The 20,207-nt window shown below is 37.8% G+C and overlaps 1 protein-coding gene across 6 annotated transcripts in view; it reads left to right on the plus strand.

Moving 5' to 3' along the window:
* Nucleotides 1–6: 6 nt before the first annotated feature.
* LOC108686224 (ephrin type-A receptor 4) overlaps nt 7–20,207 on the plus strand; it is a 102,449-nt gene continuing 82,248 nt past the window's right edge. For all 6 annotated transcript variants that reach the window (XM_018191399.1, XM_018191395.1, XM_018191398.1 and 3 more), the window contains exon 1: nt 7–1,167. The gene's annotated coding sequence lies outside the window, so the exon portion shown is untranslated. The remainder of the gene's footprint in view (nt 1,168–20,207) is intronic.

Consider the following 20,207-nt stretch of genomic DNA (forward strand, 5'->3'; position numbering starts at 1 on the left):
GGGGGAGAGAGAGGGGAAAGTGCGAGAACGCCGCGCCGGAGAGAGGAGAAGAGAAAATGGCCGGCGCGGCGAGGGTGCAGCTCGGATGGCGGCGCTAGTGTAAGACGGCCGAATAGCGGTACGCGGCGAAACCAGCCGGGCAACCTCCACCGCTGCCACTCGGCGCTCAGTTCGTGTCCTCTCGCAGCGCACGACGGTCGCTGTCGCGTCGACGTCCCGTTTTGCGTCTCGCGGAACAGAAACTGAACAAAAAGAACAGAAAAGAAAAAAAAGAAAGACCATCAGGAGAAAGAAAGCAGGGATAGGAAAGATCGAAGCAGAGACTGTGCCGCGTGAGAATGAAAAACTGCGTAGTGCGACTCCGATAAACAAACATCTGAACGGGATAGATGTAACGTACAGTTTCTGTTTTCCTTTTTCGTCGGAGAATCGGATCCGGAGTCAGGAACGCGAAGCGCGCTCCGAAGGTGTCCCGTATACGTCGCGCCGGGGTTCACTCGGCAGTGAAATAGTCTGCAGTGTGAAAGTGGTGATAATCCAGTGCGCGTCGAACGTCGTTACGTGTCATTGATATCCGGTCGTGCGGCGTGGACTATCCGGGTAAATTCTTCGGGTGATACGTAGTATATATACGGCGCAGCGACTCGCGTCGGTACACGGAGTGGCGTGTAAGGGAGAGAAAGAGAAAGAAAGAGAGAAAGAGAGAGAGAGAGAGAGAGAAAACGAAAAGGGGAAAGAGACAGCGCGAGAGAGGAGAGGAGCGTATATAGCTCTCCCTCCCCGTCGCGCGCGGTGCACCGCGCCGTCCGTCCACCTTTCGCGTTGCCGCGGAGTGCACGGGATAAAATGGCGCTTGCTTTCGTCCGTGCACCTCTATCGACCGTGACGAACTGTTCGGCGGAATCGCGTCGGCACCGTTCGCCGCGGCCCTTCTGAGGGAGAACCTCAACGACACGTCCCCGTGCTGACGTTCCCCGTCGTCGCCGTATCCGATCGTCAACGTCGATGTCGCCGTCACCGTCGTCGTGACCGTCGTGCCCCTTTCTTCGATCCTCGCAAAGTCACCGGGGTACCGTGTGTTGTATGTGCAAGTGTCGGAGCTACGGAGAGTTCAGTTCTTGCGGTCGCAACGATTTCGGAGCTGAGCGGTTCCGGAGTGAGCTCTAGGTGAGTCCAAATCGTATCACCCTGTGTTTCGTAACGCTGACGATGCCCCCGGAGGCAAATTCCTTGGCTGCGTTCAAATATTTCACCCAGGTATCGCTTTATTCTTCTCGAGTAGAACACAGAAGCCGTAATAATATCGTAGGAGCATCATCATGACCTTATTTGTCATTTTATGAATTCATTTTTAAGTATCAAATGACATGATATCCTATGATATCGTTATATGACTTAATTAGAACTCTCTCTGTTCTACCCGAGTCCCAAAGAATACACAAAAGTTGACAGAAAATTAAAATGACTTTATTTCGATTCTTGGTGTCAATAAACAATTAAATTTAGTAACCAAAAATCATTATTTTAATAGAGTTATTTTAACTTTCTCTGACTTGATATCCCTTGAGATGTTTAACATTTGAGATATTTAACATAAAGAAAAATAAAACATCTGGGTACAGCCAGATGAAGTTTCCGAAGGAAAGAATTGTTAACAGAAGAATTGTCGCGTTTTAACGCGATTTATTTTTCATGCAATGACGGCAAGAGTCTCGCTATCGCGAGCCTGTCTCTATGGATCGCAAGTATCAGGAGCTGGTATCGCGATAACCCAGCGTTAATCTGTGACGCTCCGAGGTAGATATCGCGCGGCTAGAGATTTCGTGGAATTGCATCATATACGCGACTCGTTACACGAGACCAGGAACCATGGGACAAATCCCGCGATACACCATGGAGACTTGGCGTAACAGCCGGAGATATTAACGATCGGTATCACGGTGAAAGGCATTAATTCGCCTCTCTCGTTCCTTCGACCGTCCCGCGGATTCCGATTCTAACGCCTTTCCTCGCGCTCCCTCGCGCTCGTCGTTGCACCACGTTTTATTGTGTAAAATTGAAAAAGTTGTCAAACGGTTCGAGAGCATTCTACTCGAGTGACTGCGTTTAATGAACCTCTTCTTGGATTCCCTTCGAAATTCCTTCCATTTTTTTCCTTACGAATTGATCCAATCGAATTCGCATTAATGCGCATTCTTATAATTAATGCATCGTCCATTAAATTTTTTAATTGTTACGATATATGTAATTGGTGGTTAATGATAATTGATATTTGTTTCCTAAAGTTTAAAGAACATATTAAAAGAACATATTATGGTCGGTTTTTTAAAGAGAGAAATGCTTATATCCGAGGAGAGAAGCAGTCGATGGCTATGCAAAGAAATTTCGTGGTAGCGAAGGTCGCCCAGCGACACGCGATACGTCCGCGTGTGTACATAGGTAATACGCGTGTGTGCACAGGCGAGCGCGAGCGTAAAGTTTTCGCACGCGTCCAAACGCGCCGAAGAACTTCGGTCTAGCACGGCGCACAAATACACGCGGCGTGTAGCCACACGGAAAATGACAGGACGCGACGTGTTTGAGCTCTCGACTCTACGCGCAAATATTTTACGCGGGCAAACACTCGCCGCGACGCGATGCGATGGATCATATCGTTTCTTCTTACTCCCTCGCGGCCGGCGAGAACATTTTCTTCCTCGTTCCGTTACGTAATCCATCAAATGTCAAAACGGTTCCTCGCGAGGTCATTCTATCGAGCGGTTTAGGGTTACCGTATGTCCACCTCGTCTTATTCTTTTTGCACGGGGTAGTAAATTTTTCTTCTGTATTTTCCAGATTAAGATCATACAAATAGTTATCAGCAATTTTTTTTCACGATCGTTATCGTAAATTTTGTATTCTTAATTAATAGCGATGAGTTGTATTATCTGTAATAAAGTACAGAAAAAATCAAATTTGTTATATACATTATAATTCTATTTAAATCAATTTAAATCTATTTAAATCACTTTAAATATTTATTTTTGCACGATTTTAATAATATATTTCATTATTATCACAACTTCATTTCATGTTATTTAATTTGTCGTTGATGTTTTGGAAGCAATCTCAATAATATTTTATATATGAGTACATAGAAAGAGCGATTTTGCTGAATTATCTATAAATTTAGCTAAATGCAGATTCAAAAATGTAATTTTGTTGGACCGTTAAAATAATTACGTAGAAATCTCAAATATGATGAGCAATGCTGCAAAAAGTATTGACATTTTAGTAATTAGTTTTTTAATTAGTTCCCTACGTGATTATTTTGATGATGCAACAAAATTATTTTCAGATCTGTATCTTGTAACTAAATTTTGAAATATTTTAGCAAATCTATCCTTTTCGTATACACTAAAAAAAAATACTAAATTTTAATAAATATTTGTTTGAATAGTTTTAAGTAAATATTTATTAAATATATTATATAAACATATATATATATGTATATATATTTATTTGATGTAACTTCATTTTTTATTGAGTAAATATTTATTTACGATAAATAATGTTTACTTAGGACTGTTCAAAGAAATATGTATTAAGATTTAGTAATTTTTTTCGTTGTAAGAAGATAATGCACACATGTCATTCATATTGACTAAAACTGTCGACTAAATTCCTATAAATTCATATAATGGATGCAGAAAACGGTCATAAATATTCGAGAGATCGGTCGCCGAGAAATGAATTTTTGTGATGTGATCACATCACGAATATGTCGAACCGATCGTTATCGTACGCTGACAATGAACATATTGCTAGATAGGAAATGTGTGATAATTTTTCGACCATTGGATAAAAAAAAAGGAATACAAAGGAGTATTCTCTACTTTTCTACCTGTTATTGGCTAAGTAACGTGGATCCTGTATACGATGTTTATCTCGAGTTTGCGGAACGTGTCACGTTTTCAAAACGTAACTAAATCATAGTAACAATGTTTTTTCCACCATTGACGTTAAGCATGAGACGATTGGCTATGTATCTACCTTAAAATATCTACCTTAGTCTAAAATTTACATACACAGAATACGAATCCTTTAAAACGCATTCGAGGGCCGTTTTGAAAATCGAAATAATTCTAATAATAATAATCTGAAATCGATAATTTACACACACACACACACACACACACACACACACACACACACAGAGAGAGAGAGAGAGAGAAAAATAGGCTAAATTAAAAAAAAATATTTATTTGAATACTGTCAACTAAACATTTATTTACAATAAATAAATATTTACTTAATAAAAAGAAATGGTCAAATTAATGTTTTTTTTTTACCAAATAAATACATTTGTATATATTAATAAATATTTAGTTGGTACTATTCAAATAAATATTTATTGAAATTTAGAATATTTTTTCTTAATACTTATTTATTTTCAAATAAAAATTTATTTAATTTCAAATAAAAATTTATTTATGTCGATGCAACTGTCTGAATTGTGTTTTAGAAAAGTATAAGGAAAAGTAGTTTTACAAATATTGAAAGTAACACGATGTTTTTGCAAGTTCCATTATTTCTTTTTTTGCAATTTCTACAAGCAGCTGACACTTTTATATGTTCAGACACAAAGCATGTGTTTCAATGAAACAACTTTTCTGTATTTTTACGCTCATAAAATTTCTGTTCAGCAGAGAAAACACATGTAACGATGGAAAACATGGAATTATTTAACGGGTCCGCAACAAAATGTTCTTCTCGTTTTACAAAATAATCCCAACGCTAAGGGGCTAAACAGAGAAAGTATACCCGGCGCGCAAAATAACGACAATCTAGTTTATTAACCATTAACCCGTCTATTAACCATTATACTCGTAACATTTAGCGGCTCGCATGCAAAATCGTGCGCTCTGGTTCGCGTTCGTAAAACACGACAGTTTCAAAACGGTTTCCGTTGTGTTCGCAGGCGTGTTGAAGTAGCGATGGTGGCCTCGTTTCGCGATAAAATCATATAATCGATTTGGTAACGACTCCAATCGCTCTTCGATTCACAAGTACATTCAGATCAGAAAGAAAACAACATTAATAAAACAAAGTGAAAATGCCATTGCATTTCGTAAGCGCTCAGTGTCTATCAAAAGCAATGTTTCAATCCTTAAATGTTTTCATTGTTTTCTTATTCCTATCTAAAGTCTGTTCTTTTTAGTTAAAGTTCTTGCACGTTGAAGAGAAAAAAGAGAAAAGACGAACCTTGCGAGAAGTTTAGCTAAAAAGAACAAGCCTGTATCTGATTATTTTACAATTTTATATTTTTTATATATATTTAAATTTTTGTCTTTTAAACTTTTGAATATCCATATTATATTTTATTATATTTAAACTAACACAAATAAACTTCATATTATATGTAATCTGATAAATTAGAGTGAAACAGAATTTTCAGGAATATAATGTCTCTAAAACTATATGCATGTGGTAGTATATAATTATACAAAAGGTATATTCAAACGACTTTAAACCCCAAGGCGCATCAGAGGGTTAATCGCGCGTGCACGTAGAATATAGGCACCCGCAGCGACTTACCCCTGTGTTCCTCGTTTGTATTTACGGCGACGTGACTCCGAAGCTTACGCAATTTCATAAATGAATCGACCCGCTTCCGTCATTAGGGCGTAATTCCATTTTCGGCATCTCCCTCCTTCTCCAACTCGCCAGAGATTAGCCTTAATTCGTCGTATAACGTATAAAAGCCGCTAATTTGTCCCGTATCTTTTTTCGTCTCGCTTCAGACGTGTCTACGGGCGCAACTACTTGCTGTCTTTCACATCGGACGGATGGCAAGAAGAAGAGAAAGAGAGAGAGAGAGAGAGAGAGAGAGAGAGAGAGAGAGAGAGAGAGAGAGAGAATGTCGCCAGCAACGTGAGAACGGATCCTCGGATGTTTGTCTCCGTGCTCGTGGCGCTATCCGGTCGTCGAGATCTTGTCCGATAATCGCGAGCGGACCGTTAGACGAAAACGATCGCGAGTCCCACTGAGATATCGCGTTGCTTCCCATTCCATATCTCCCCTCTTCATTCGTTCTTCATCTCGCTTTGCATATGTACGTACTTATGTATATACTCCCAGGGACGAATCTGCGTGGAAATTAATGAAACTTAAGCTTCAGCTGTTCAAGAGATCCCATAATCATCTTCGGAGCACCTGAAACCCGAAGCAAAACGTTATCCGAAATATTATCCCCTCATTTTATTTTAATGGAAAGAATTAACAGTATAATTTAAGATTAGAATGTGAAGAAGAGAGTATACATGTGTCTTTAATACTATGAAGCTGTGCGTTGCTATTTTTTGTACTCAGCAACTTCGCTTTATTTTTCTCCAATATTCGAACATACTCTCTAAATTTGAATCAGTGGATAGTCACTAATTACCAAGTGGCAAACTTTGCACTGATAATCAATGAAGTTCAACTAAAAAAGGAAGAAATGTTTGAGCATTATATAACTAAAATAACTGATTTGCATTAATTTCAATCTTTCAATATCATATTTATTGAATTTAAGCACTAAAACAAGGTTAGTTAGATCACACCATAAAGATTAGTTAAGTTAGGGATCTCACATTTCATTGATCAGATTGGCATACTCGGTACTGATATCAGTGATTATCCACTAATTCAGATTTAGAGAGTATATATATATATATATATATATCATTTTGGAAAATTTTTGAGGGATTTGAAGCAACGCGAACAGATCTTCGCTCCAAAACGCTTCAAAAATGATTATTCCTGAGATCTCGGAAAGTTCTCATACTTCACTGCGCGCTTCTGAGAGGCAATCTCATTGGCGAAGATCGGAGTAATTAATTATGATTACTGGTATTATTAGAGACGCGTACTGGCGTGTCTATCGACGCGTGTCTGCATGCGTGCGTTCACCGACTTGACCCGTTCGTTGGACATGTACTCGCTCTCGCATACGCTCGGGCACACTCGCTGCTGGTGTAATTGCATCGTGAAAGTGTTACAAAGCGATTCCCGTCGACCCTGTGAAAACGCGTCGCGTTGCGTCGCGTCGCGTCGCCTCGACTTCGCGTCGTCGCGCGTTGCTCGATCGAGCGCTGCACCGCTGCTGCGCTGTAGACGTAGTGAAAGTAGTGCAACCACCTGGCTCGTCCTTTGAAAACCTGCATACCTTCGGCATGCACGCGCCAATCTAGTCCCGCGAGTTACCGTCGAACATCTTATAAACATGTTGAAAGGAAAGAGGTTGTCTTTTCAATAAAGAGCTTGACCAAAAAATAGACACAAGTCATCGTCTTTAAATCTATTCTCATCGATAATTCATCTAAAGCTATTTAAGTTAAAAATAACAATGTTATTTATAATATACTTTTATTTATTTATTCTACAACTATTATTACGCATCGGTGTATACAATAACCACTATCGCTTCTTGTATTATCGATTTTGATTTTCTATTTTTTTTTAAATCTTTAAAAGGGTCAGATAAATCCATAAAATAACATTAGTTTTTCGAAAATCCCGAAACAATCCGGGATTATGCGGAGCATTAAGGAAATTCCACAAAACCTTGAAATGCATTATTATGGACAAGCCGGTCGATTATAATCTCGCTTTACGTGTCCGACCACGCCGACGACAGTCCTGCTGCAACCGCGTGTAATCTCGCTCGCTCATCTGGGATCTAGGGTTACCTGGTGGTCGTCGCCGACGACCGACGAGTGTACGTACTTTTCGAGTGCATTGTGCGCGCGTGCATCTCGGGGGATATTACTACATTCGCGAACTTCCATTTCGACTGGACGCGGAAAATACTTACGAGGCGAGATAGAATCTCTGAGATCGTCGCGTCATATCGCGTTGCGTTGCGTTGCTTCCGACGAGCGTGCCCGTGAAAATTCAATTTTCCGAGTCAGCCCCTCGACTGACCCGGTTATTTATATTTATGAAGATCTCAGTATCCTCCATCTCTCTCAATAATATATTATTGCTCGCGTAAAATTATTACGCCTCTAACGAGGAAATATTTATAATTGCGGTATTTTAGCAGTTTTTATTCGAAAATGTCTCTAATGATCGGATCTTTAAACATTCTTAGAAACACTTTTAATTTATTATTGTATATAATAATATTATTTTTGCACCGAATTACTTGCGTAATTTAAAACAATAATATTTCCTTTTTCTTCCATATGTGTGTGTGAGATTGCAATTTCTGAAAAATTCTTAGGAATTACGATTTCTTTCCGTCAAAAACGCAATGTGTTATATTCACAAACTAATTTTGCTCAAATATCTAAAAATTCAGCTAGATACAGATCTGAAAATATGGTTTTGTTGGATCAAGAGATCAAAATAATTATACGATGTTCAGATTAGAATGTCAAAACTTCTTTGTAGTATTGCTCATTATGTTTAAAATTCTTACGTAATTATTTTAATGGTCCATCAAAATTATTTTAAAATCTGTATCTAGCTAAATTTTTCCATACTTTAGCAAAATCATTCTTTTCGTATTCCTTACAAAAAGAAAGAAATTATCGAGCATAGTTACAATTTAATATGTGCAAGCATTATCTGTGCACGTCCGTACATTTGTTACAGTCATCAGATACCACTCGAACGATTAATTACACCCTTGATACGTTGCTAATCCCTATCGTTTAAAATTGTACGTCACGGCCGCTCACGGTGATCTCAGTGCGCGTTGAAGATCATTAGAACTTTGTAGATGATTGATATCCAGGATTTCTTCATGGCCGTTTAAACGAGACGAATAGAAACGTCACCTTATCTGCTTACGAGAAAGTCAACGAGACATTCAATGTGTTTCCGAGAGTGTAGCCACATCTTCGTTCTTTAGCCTACAAATTACGTGCGATATGAGATCTCGAGTATGGCTACTGGAATTTTTAATGAACCTTCGGCTATTTGCATACTTCCATGACATCTGCCACAGATTGACTTACTGCCTCGTATCGAGCGACAGATTCGCTTACACGATGGTGGAATTGATAATTATGCCGCTGGAATTAATAAATCCCGTTAGAAAGACCAACGGGGAATTATTTTCATTCCTAAGTATAAAGCAAAAATATTTGTCGTGATCACGCTCAAAGATTAACGCGATTATCTCGATACTCCCGACGGCATTTAAGCGCATGATTTTTCTTAATGTTCGCTTTCGATATCAAATTTCTCTTACAAAACACCCGGTGTGCGTTCCCGTCGTGCATATACATCGTTAACGATCCGACGACTCTGAAGAAAAAGAAGAGTAAGTTAAAAGAGAAAGAACGAACCGGGCCGTTACGTAATTTTGATTTATTCGCGAGTTTTACTCGCAGAGTTATGACCATCGAAAGAGAGAGACGTTAATTTTTCGGCTTTTATATAGTGTGTCGAAATACTCACGGGGCGTGAGTTACAGTCATATTCATTCGTGCGTTCATTGGACCACGATCTCTCAGATGTTGAAAATCGTTTGATTTGAGTCGACGCGGCGGTGCAACGACAGCCATTGATTCCACGGGGATATCGAACAACGATCAGGAGTCTAGTCGAGAACACCTGTGTGATACAGTAATAATAATTGCGACAGTATAACTCGCGCAGAGTTGCGAAATTCCATGGATATCGCGACATCGAACACCACCGGGGTGAAAGGTTTCCCCACCTAGATATCTGTAAGAAACTTATCACGTCTCCATGTATATATCTGTATTAAAAAAAAATTGTTTGCTACACTGAAAAAAAAATTTACTATATTTTAATAAATATTTTTTTCAAATATATGTAAATAAACATTTATTCGTAGTAAATATTTATTCAATGAAAAAAATTATAGTTGAATCAATTGTTGGTTCTTGTAATAAATAAATATATGTTAACATTCAGTAAATGTTTACTTACAAATATTGAAAGAAATTTATTCAAAGAATAAATAAATATAAATAAAAATAAAAATAAAAATATAAATATAAATAAATAATTTTTTTAATATTCAAAGAATATTTATTTAAGATATAGTAAATTTTTTTCAATGTATATCGATACAAAATACTTGTCATAGGCTGAAACAGTATCATCCGGATTGCCTCACCTTTTTGTAGTGCATTTTTTATTACATTATTTTATACTGTACAGTTATTCTCTTGTTAATTTTGCACTTCAATAAAGAGTTGATGATTATTATTATTATTGTTATATAACGTAATTCGCTCGAATGCAAAGTTGGCAGTGAAATTATTAGGAATTCACGGATGGTTTATCAATGATGACCGATTTAATTAAAACGTTCGGGCGTATCTTTTACGACCACCGATATTCATGCCCGTCGATATTAATTTGCGAAATCGGCCGCGAGACAAATGCTTTCGTCGACCTAATTGTTCGATGCTCGAGCGCTTTATAAGCGGATTCTCGCGTGGCCAGCTCGCATTTACATACATTACGGCACGTACAACGACATCGAGGACGATGGATACGAATGTATATGTCGATAAATGTTATCTTTGATTTTTCGATAAACCGCCTCCTGTCTCCTTATTTATACTATATATTCGTACTTTCTCTCGCGCCGATCATCGCCAGCACCGGAGGATAAAGCGATCGTTATCGTCTTTGCGAAAGAATCATTCGTCACCCCAGCCAAGTGTGAGCAAGATCGACGGGAGGGAGAAACGGTGTTCTTCTTTTCGCTCATGAATTTCTCGCGAGGGTAAACGCGGCTTCATTGTGTCCACGTGGCCGACCGCTTTAACTTTCTGCTTTAACGATCGACACGCGCATCCCTTCAGTAATGATTACTATGATCAAAAGCATTGTGTAGACGCATTTACGTCTAGAATAGACAATTGCAAGTTGTTGGGTCAGTAAATTTTAGCGAGATATTTTTTAATCTTATTCGGGGTCATTTTATTTTATAAGCAAATATAGAGTTGTATCTATGACGTAAAAAGATTAGGTGATTCAATTTCAAGGGATTTGCAAATCGTTCATCAAAGTAATGTCGATATTTGTGATCAATCAGAAATCAGTTGTTACAGATAGAAAGAACAATTTTACTGAAGAATCTAAAGATTTATCTATAGATATAGATCTGAAAATAATGTTGGGCCATCAAAATAATTTTGTAGGAATCTTAAGCATGATGAGTAATGCTGCAAAATGTTGAAATATTTTAATAATCAATTTTGTCATCCTATCTAATTATTTTGATGATCCAGTAAATTATTTTCAGATTTGTATCTAGCTAAATTTTTAGACTTTTAAGCAAAATTGCTTTTTCTGTAGGAATTTTATAAGCTAATATAAAATCTTTATTACAAATTTGCCATATTTATTAAAAATTTGCCTTAAATTATATTCAACTGTGATTATGCGGAACACCTGGTTTTACATCATGATTGTCTATTTATTTTTTAAAGAGGAATTGAAAGAAACGGAATTAAATCAATTAAGAAGATAATAAAGATAATAAAGATAATAAAAATTAAATATTAAATTTAAAATATCTAGAATAAATAAATTAAGTAATAAATTAAAAATTAAACTTATCTTTCTCTTAAATGAGAGGCGAAAAATAACAATCTCGCGATAAATTCGGCGAAAAAATATTCGACTCTCATCTTTCGTCGAAACGAAGATTCATCCGATCGCCAATTCAGGGAGGGCCTTGCGTTGCATTATTATTCGATAGCGGTTCTAGAAGGAGAGGAGCTCTTTTGGTTGGTAGGTGAAGAATAAATTTCGCACTGTCACTGGAAGAGATAAATGTGGCAGCCGTCGCGACGAATGGAGAAGTCTGGCTCCGATTATCGATATCGTTCGCGGTCCTTCTCACCACGCACGTAATGGTGCGATCCTTTTTTACATTTTAATCTTCAGGCATCATGTCGATGAATGGAATTTCGGGAATAGCCGTAAATTCACGAATAACAATAAATCTTTGGAAGAAGACTTACTTTATTTTTAAATTTATTTGTCTTTAAAATACATTATTAAAGTTCCATATTTTTCGATATTGATATTAATTATGTAGATTTTTATGTCTTTGATGAAAGCAAAAAATCGTATCATTATAAAAAAAATAGAGATCCTAAACATATTACATAGTCTAATTACGAACATTTTTTGTCGAAACAGGAATGAAAAAGAAGGGATACATTTACTTTATATATATATATATATACTATTTCATTTTAGCTTACTGAAGTTAACAAATAGGACGGGCCAATCAAAAGTTTGTAATCCCCAGATTCTGTTATATAGAGTCTCCACGAAGGATCATATTTTTCCTGTTACAATCAAATTGTAAAAGGATATGGTATGACTTGTTAATGATGAAAGAATGAAGGCCGGAAGAATCATATTTTTTGAAAAAACCGGCGCCAACGAGAATACCCAGCACGACAAATTACCGGCGATAATTACCAGGATTTTGTTCATTGAGGGGAGGAGGGGGGGGGGTGTGATGGATCTAAGTTTATTTTCTTGTTGACGGCTCGTCGTTGAATGGAAGAGTTTCGCCTCCTCCGTCCGTCCGCTGCTCGAGTTTCATGGGAATCTAGCCAATGGTCGTGGCACTCTGTACAAACCTTTCTTGCGCGTCTTGCGTTGAGCACACATATGGTCGTGGTTTTTTTTTTTATTCTTTTCTCCTTAACGGCGACGGGCCATTTTTTGGGAAGTGGGCGTACCTCTTTCCGGTTTTCGGTCCATTGTGTTCCGTTCTGCCTGCTTCGCTTCGCCGGTCGCCGAGAATGCGCCGACCGACGTTGCACTCGCGCGAGCCGCGTGCAGGCACAGGACCGGATTATCCCTACCTGTTCCTGTCACGCACGCAACGTATATACAGATGCCTGCGCCTGCTGTGGTACGCGGCGTTTTCTATACGTCTTGTACGAGAGAGGTATTTTCGCGTTGGAACACACGCGGCAACTCGTTTCGCTTAATACCGCGGCAATGATTAAACTTGGAAAGTCGAATCCACTCTCGCAAAATATATTTGTATTTAACATTGAAAAAGGATATAAAGTCAGTTCCATTGTTTTCGTATATCTTTTGAAATATAAAAAATTATCGCAAGATTTAAGTACTTAGATTAATTCTACAAAGTAGAGCTCGAATAAATTAAATGTATATAAATATTAATAAAGAGCTGATACTGGATGTGTATATAGGAGAAAATTTAAATTTGATGAATGTATTGAGAGAGATTGAAACGTTTGATGATGATTGTTATAATTATTATTTGATTAATTATTATCACATTTATTAAATTTAGAATTTAATAAATTTGTATACATATATTATGGATATTCAGTATCGGCTCTTTATTGATATTAATATTATATATTTGATTTAAATACTCAAGTTTCCCCATTCATGTGAAGTTAGCCTCCCAACTTTACAAAAAATTATCTTTCTACAGTTCACTCGATTGTTCATTCGAATTTTCATTTGCACACTTTCAATAAAAAGGTTATTCAAACAATTTTAGGGAAGCCAACTTCACACTCCCCAACTACTAGCAAATTAGATCGAAATAATCTCAATCGATAGATTTTCATTTGCACATTTCGAAACAAGTTATAGCTTTTTCCAATAGTATTTTTGCGATCTTAATCCTTTTATTAACAAGTTATATCGTACAGAAAAATTTTAGAATTAATCAAACAATTATTTACACGCTTACTAGATTATTACAATACGTTTCGTCGAAAAAAGTGCGAAACAATTAATTTCTTCACACGAACTCAAATACCAATCTCACCATTTTAACGTTACCAACTTATCAACCTATTAATCGCGATCACAAGCGCGTGACATTAGGCCTGAGTCGCCATAAATCATGTATCTACCTTGGCATCTTTACGCCGAACCTAAGCTTTCGAGCTTAAAATTTTATCGCGCGAGTGCGCACGTTCGAGCAATCGCGCTCCGCTTTCTGAATTTTCCAATAAAAAGATCGCCGTAAGTATATAACGCTGGAGCACAGCTCGAGCCGTTGAACCGGAAAGATTTAAACGGCTACCTATTTATGCTGTCTATGGTTAATAGTAGCGCGCTTGCCAATAGCCAACCGACCTAACTGTTCAGTGGCAAATAGATATTGAAGAATGACGACAGCACGCCGCATTTTGATGAAGGATTCCGCGCGAGAGGGACGTGGCCATACGAGATGATAGAAACCGTTAGAACTAGTGCTTTTCTCCTTCTCCTCCTCCTCTTCCTCCTCTTGGCCTTCTGCTCGCACGCGGACGGTTATCTCGTCGAGAGGATCAAAAGATTCGGGTCGAGGTTAATCTCTACCTCCTCGTTGTCCGACAGGCACTTGCGATTAATTTCGTACCTTTTCTTCCAGTTCCTCGATATTCTTCTCCCCATCTTTCCTTCTCACCTCCTCCCCTCCCTCTTCCTCCTCCTCCTTCTCTTCACTTTGCCCCCCTCCTGGACACGCGATTTTTGAGAAAAAGGATGAGAAACGCGATAGTCGAGGACGACGAGGCTCCAATTTACCTCGACTCATCTTAATACCCTGCAATTTCGCACGTAAATATTTACCATAAGAATATCCGCTCGAGCAGGATTCGTAACGGCGCGGCGGGGAATTTTTTTTCACGTGAGATCGCTCGCGATTATTTTCGCTATCGATGAAGAAGAGCAATCCCTCCTGTTGTTAATCATACGCGCCGATGAGTCTTATCCTCGTCGCTTCCTATTCCGCGATCCATCTGATACTCTCTTTGCTCTGTAAGCTTCGGCGAATGTGTAAATTTACGGATCAAACGGCACGTTAATCGATCCTTACGACATCGGAGCCCCGAGTTCGCCGCGCGTATGTTTGTTCGGGATCTTTATTCGCTGCTAGCTCCTAGTTGCACCGTCTGTCGAGATAAAAGAAGCTTGTAAAAGGATCCAGGCTTCTGATGCTTCGACTTCGTTTCTCCTTTTTTATGATCATCGTGCACGTTTGATGTGTAACGTGTGTGTCAGTTTCCCTCCTCTCTCTCTCTCTCTCTCTCTCTCTCTCTCTCTCTCTCTCTCTCTGTCCTTCTTTCTTTTCTTATCCCTGGACCTTGCGAGTCTCTACTGCCTCAGGAGAATCCTTGGCTAAATATTTGATGTGCGAGAGCGCGCAGCTGCGACGGGATTCCGAAATGCCGAACAAACGACTGGGGATCGGCAAAGATACCGTTCATTATGAAATTCCACCCGATAATCAGAGGAGAGAGAGAGAGAGGGGGGGGGGGTTCTTTCTTTTACCGCAATGGATCGAACTTCTTTTACAAAATTGTTTACAATAATACTATTTCTACTTATTTTTTAACATTATTTTATTAGGTAGAACATTAAAAAATTTAGCAAAAAGATTTGACGATTTTTTCCCGAGATAAACGTTAACATTTTTAAAAGCTTTTTTTTATTTAATTTTAACTCTAATTTTTTGCCTATGATTAATCGAGAAATATTTCGTCGCTCTATCAGAAGATGAATTCATTTAAAAGAGATTTATATGATTATGCGATGCTGAAAAAAAGTATCGGAGTTGGAATAAATGGTCTGTGATCGCAATATACTCTTGAAAAGAGAGTGGCGGGAGTATCTTTTGAGAAGAATATCGAGTGATTTTGCCAAAATTTCACGGTGTTTAACCAATCGCCATACTTTGTCACCTGCCCAGTGGTCGATGGCGTGTGAGAAAGCATCGTTTAACGCATAAACTCGGCAAAGCGGATAGTTTTCTTTTGTCAGTAGGACGCGCGTCCAGTCCGGAAATATCGACGTCATTCTTAGAGAGATGCCAGCCTCGCGGAATATATATGTATGTGTGTGCGTGCGTGCGTGCGTGCGTGCGTGCGTGTGTGTGTGTGTGTGTGTGTGTGTGTGTGTGTGTGTGTGTGTGTGTGTGTGTGTGTGTGCGTATCGCATCTGAGGCCTTTATACCTCAACGTGGGACACCTGGGGTTTCTCTCTCTTTCGGAGACGACACTACCGATTCGACACCTCTCCGTATTGAAAGCCGTTGTCCATCCGTTCGTGTAAAAGCCGATCGGAAATAAAGAGAGGGCGGGTCAATTTGTCTGCACGATTTGGAGAGTTCATGGGGTGAATCGCGCCATGTAACGTTCTCCTGCTGAGAACAAATATATAACGTCGTTATATTGGAACTTCAGTTAACACGAAATATATATGGATTATCGATCGTGTGTGATTTTAGCCAATACCATCCCAATGTGTTCTCCCGATCCTTTTGTTATTCTAAATGTTGTCGTTTCTATAAGATATGCTTTAAATTTTGAATTTAATAAACATTTCTAGATAAAAAGACGCTTACCCAGAAAGAATTTTTTCATTAAATTTACCTTGAAAATATGATAGTCGTGGGACAATATTGAATTTCGAAAAATTTTATAAATTTTATAAATCTCTCATTCATTAATAACACCACAATAAAATATAAAGTAAGTAATGATTAATTTTAATGAAGTGCATGGTAAAAATCTGTAAAATATTGTATTGCATCAAAACTACTATTTTTAAGATAAATTTTAAGAGAAAATTTTCGGTAAATTATAAATGAGGATTAGATTTAAAAAATAAAGTATATATAATACTCTTTATATAAAATATTTATATTAATATTTTTTAAAATATATTTATTTCAATATTTTTTTCTATTAATAATCTCTTAAAAGGATTGTGCACAATAGATTCGTCGATATTATATAAAAATGAAGTGAGAATGCAATCGCACATAAATTATAGTGCAAGTATTCTCAATTAGAATTCATCAGAGGTAGATTTATTCGTTATCTTATCCCTTCAAACAATGGTTTAAGAACGATTCTCGGAGCAACGTTGGAAATCAGGTGGTATGGTATTGGAGATAAATAGATTGATATCTCATCGCCACGAGTTTTCTTAGAAACGGTGACTCAACTTTTTGTATCGCGCATCGTGATATTATTAATATCGAACCGACATTACAGAGTGGCCAGGTTTTTATCGTGTTTATTATCATTATTAATATTGCGAAAGATAAAAGGCGAGAAAAAGAGAGGAAAATAATTCGTGAGAAGAAATTCGTTTAGATCGATCTCGATATTACGCGTACTCTCATCTTTTAGGTTTTTTTCTGCCTGCGCGATGCAAAAGTGGGTTAAGTCAATGTCCGAAGAGATTTAAAAAGCCGTATTTACTGAATTTTGCTATGATCAACGTATTGTGTAGACCCTTTTTTATTTCTTTATTTCTTTCTTTCTTCTCCCTTTTTTTTTGCTGCAGCCTCTGATAAATCCGTACGGATTTCCGATGAGCGATAATAGTGTTCATCGACAGGCGGTTCTCATAAAAGGTTAACGATACAGATCTCGGAAGGTCAAGGAAGGATGAAAGAAAATATATATATAACATATTTATACGCGAGAGAGAATCATACATTCCAGCACTATTCAAGTATGCACGTGCTTTCGTTATCTTATCGTAATAACGGTACCCGCATCCCTCTCTTATTTGTTTAATATAATTATTGCATGATTGAGGTTTTGCATCGAAGAAATCTCGACGCTTCGTTAAATGTGATTTATGAATGCCGTTATCATCGCGTCACGATTTACGCGTAGGCGTATAAAAGCGCATTCGTGCCGAGAAGTCTGCGACTGCACGAGAAGAATTTTCCTCAAAAAAAAAAAAGAATCATCTGTCGGTGATTTATTTATCATGAATAATTCGGTCTGGTATTTATAGCGAGTCAATTATTCGCAATTGCCATTTGCTCGCGTCGATCGAGCGCGTCGTCAATATACATAAGAACTTTACAGCCGTACAAGCAGTTATTACCTTCGAATTATTCGTTATAAATAAGGGGATTAAAATCTGTTGGAGATTGAATTTTTCCAAACCACTTGCATATCTTATATTTTTGTAAGTGAAAATAGAACGATTTATATCTGCTAATATTTCAACTTATTATCTATTTTTGCGAGCTATTTTATATTTCAATCAATGTCTATCTAAATATTATCGTTCAATTTTTTAATCTTTAATCTTTATGATTTACTGACTAAGTTACAAATATATCGCAAAAATCGTTTAAGATTATCAGAAGTATTCCTCATAATAGATAATTTAAAATAATACGAATAACATAAAATAATTGATGTTGTTGAAATAATTCTAACAATGTGATAATATCATATATAATACATGCTCATTTATTATCAGAAGGAGATCTCTACCTAATGCGTTACGAAATCAGTGTACAAATCCTTAATTAGCGGTTTTACTCGTCGATTAGTTTCGACAGACGAAGATCCTTTGTACGTGTCGACAAAGTGAAACGCTTAATCGGCATCCGAGTGGATCCTCTCGAAAATTGAGAAATCAGGAACGTGCGTACGAGAAGAGTGTGCGCACCCTGTATGCGTGTTTCCTCCCTTTTTCCCCCCCGTTCTCCTCTACCTCTTCTTGATGTCCGTCTGGGCTGGGTTATATACGGAGAACACGTCCACCTTTCCTCCCCTATCGGGCGGCTACATTAGCCTTTGTAGATAGCGTTAAGTGCTCCTGAGTATATCCAGGCCCGCCAATGCCGGCAGATCCAGCTGTCTCGGTATATATCGGTACGTGCGAGCTCGACATCATACGAGCCTGGGTGCCCAGTTCGACGACTACTAGTGGCTCCAAAATCACTTCCTTTTGGATACCGCACGTTACTCAAACACGGTGTGCGTCACATCGAGAGATTCCTCTCGAGAGATCGTTTGCCCAAGGGAAAAGATAATTATCTTAATTTTTACGGAGTGAAAAATCAACACAAATCATTAATATCAGCGTTTTATTAATAAAAGTATATTTAGTCTTATAAAATATGTATCCTAATTCTTACACTGAGAAAAAAATATACTAAATTTTAAATAAATTTTTGTTCAAGTATAGTGCCAGTTGAATATTTAATATCAAATTTAAATGTATATTTATTTGGTACGAGAACTATTAATTTGATTTAAATATTATATTTTTTATTTAGCAAATATTTCCGTAAATAAATGTTATATTAGTACTTACAAACAATTATTTATTAAAATTTAGTACACTTTTTCTTTCAATGTATGAATATGTATGTATTACTTACATGTACATTTTAAAATGAAAGAATCTTGATCATCTACTAATCGTATAATTGTATATAATAATGAAGTACCGAATGTGATAGAAATAATAGAGTTTGCACGATAGAAATTATCTTGTTGTTTTGTTTGATGGATTTCTTTAAAAAACTGCATATCTTTCATCGCTAGCGCGATTTTCCTTGAAATCGCACGAATCATCAGAAGACGCACTCGCGCGCGAAATCACTAATTAGCGCTTTCTGGTAGAAATAATGGTGATTACGCTCGTTATAATTCTAGCGAGTACGGAACTTTTTATTTTCGCCTCGATCAGCTTTCTCGTGCGCGAGTCATTAGTATTGCTTGTCTCAAGTAGTGCCCCGATAATACGAGAGTCTCGATCGCGCGCGAATGTACCAATTATTGAGCTTAAATGAAAAATGGACGAATGGCGCAAGAAAGATAACAGCCACTCCTTCGAAATTAGAGTATAATCGCTGCCATCCAAACGGATCGCGCAACTTTTCTCATCGTTCGTGCGAGACGCGACATTTCGATGGATGTGCGGACCGTTCGTTGTTTCTTTTTTTTTTTTCACAATCTGTCTAAAAGGAGGTACACATACTCGCTTCACTTTGAGACGCACCTGGACTTTGAGACGCGCGAACTAATAATTTATTTCTCGCGTCGTGATCCGTAACGAGTAGAAGTTAATAAAACGTAATGACAATGTCGGATATCAAGTAAAACGAGATATACGTGTCACGGATCAGACTATAATCTTGTATGTAAAATAGCCGCCATTGTACACGGTGTCCCCATAGTTACGAGAGAGAGTCTACAAACGAGATTCTCTTCCTGCCTGAGGGCGACCGCGATTCTAACAGCGTCCAGGCGCGATGATGCGCACCGGCGCACCTGATCAACGATCCGCGAGCGATTTTTCATTTTTGCGCAACGATCTTCTCTTGTGAAGCAACCTAGGTATTTCTCGTGCCAATCCAACCAATGAATAATGAGGACGTTTACTTAAAAAAAAAAAAAGAAAAGAAACAATCAGCACAAAAAGGA

Source organism: Atta colombica, unplaced genomic scaffold (assembly GCF_001594045.1).
Source record: "Atta colombica isolate Treedump-2 unplaced genomic scaffold, Acol1.0 scaffold166, whole genome shotgun sequence".
Lineage (NCBI taxonomy): Eukaryota > Metazoa > Arthropoda > Insecta > Hymenoptera > Formicidae > Atta > Atta colombica.